Raw genomic sequence first — 1490 nt, 5'->3', positions numbered from 1 at the left:
CCAACCTGCAGCACAGAGATGGAAAAGTGCTTGGAAAACAAGCATAATTCTAATGGACAGCAGTCACCAGCCACCCCTGGCTGGCAGCTGAACACGGCTCATCTCCAGGTGAGATGAGGTGCTGCCCATTCTCCCAGTCACCTTGCTGGTGTCATACCAGCGCTCCTGTGCCGGACAGAGGCAGAGGTGGGGAACGCACACCAGAGGTGTCAGAGACAGCAAAAACTCCATTATCCCCAGACCCTGAACACTGCCTCTTTGGAAAAAGTAACACTAATCGCCAGCTGGGTGAAGACCTGTTGCCATTCAGCAGCTCCAGCTTCTGCGTGGGATTTCAGGCTGAACCGGCCCCCAGTGCTGGGACCTGAGCTCTCCCTCAGAGGTGCACTGGGGAGGCAGAGTGATGGAGTTTGCACAGCTGCTGCCGGTCCTGCAAAGGCCTGACCCAGGAGCCAGAAAACTGCTCAATTAGAGGCTTGTCGTTGACTCCAATGGGCTGCAAATGAGCTCCAGAAATGAATAAAGGGTTTCAGTTCCTGGAGCTGCTCATCTGGCACCTTTCACCAGAAAGGGGCCAATTTTACAGCTTTAAGTAAATAAAGTTTAAAGTAAACAAAGCTGTTTTCCACCAAAACTCTGGATTCTTTGTATGTGAAGAAGTGGAAGCTGCTATTGCCTCAGAGGAAAACTGACAGCTAAAAGGAGCAGACGAAGAGGCTTGCAATTGAAGAAAGCTGTATGACACATTGCAACTCCCCTAAATCATGCAAGGCAGCCTCCTGCAGTAATACCTGAGCTAACTCCAGCTCTGAGAAGCGTTATGGCCCTGCCCGCATGGCACTCTGCCTGAGCCACATAGCCCATAGCTAATGTGGTTATGCTGCCCCTAGGACACAAACTGGTACCCCTACAGCACTGTTCCATGCTGGCATGACCAGCCGTTGCTCCTTAATGCCCCACAGACACCTAACATCATGTCTTAGTGCATGCTAGCACACATACCTGTCCCAATTTGATGCTGTACTTCAAAATTTAAATCTATGTAAAATCCATATACAAGGACTACATTGACTGGAGAAGTCAGCAAATAGGCATTTCAGCAGCTAAACTGATGGGTTATTTCTTTTTTTTTTTTTTTTTTTTTTTTTTGTGCTGAAATGAAATGGTGCACTAATTGCACTAATTCAGCCTAAATTCACCTTTTGGGTCACAGTCACACCAAATACACAGCCTAGTTTGAAGAGCCGCATTCCTACAACTGTACTGTGCAGAGTAGAAAGACCGATACCTGGATTTCTTTGGGACATTTCTCATGTTCCCATTGTTATTCCATCATAAGAAAGGTGCAAATGGGAGCTATAATTAACCATTTGGAAGCCTGTGATGTTTTCACAAGGAGATAACAATTTCCCCTTGTTCGCATTACAGTATCACAGAATCACAGGATGGCAGGGGTTGGAAGGGACCTCAGGAGATATTTAGTAAATAGG

This window comes from Egretta garzetta, unplaced genomic scaffold (assembly GCF_000687185.1).
Source record: "Egretta garzetta isolate BGI_Z169 unplaced genomic scaffold, ASM68718v1 scaffold88, whole genome shotgun sequence".
In the NCBI taxonomy this organism is placed as follows: Eukaryota; Metazoa; Chordata; class Aves; order Pelecaniformes; family Ardeidae; genus Egretta; species Egretta garzetta.
This window is presented reverse-complemented; position numbering follows the sequence as displayed.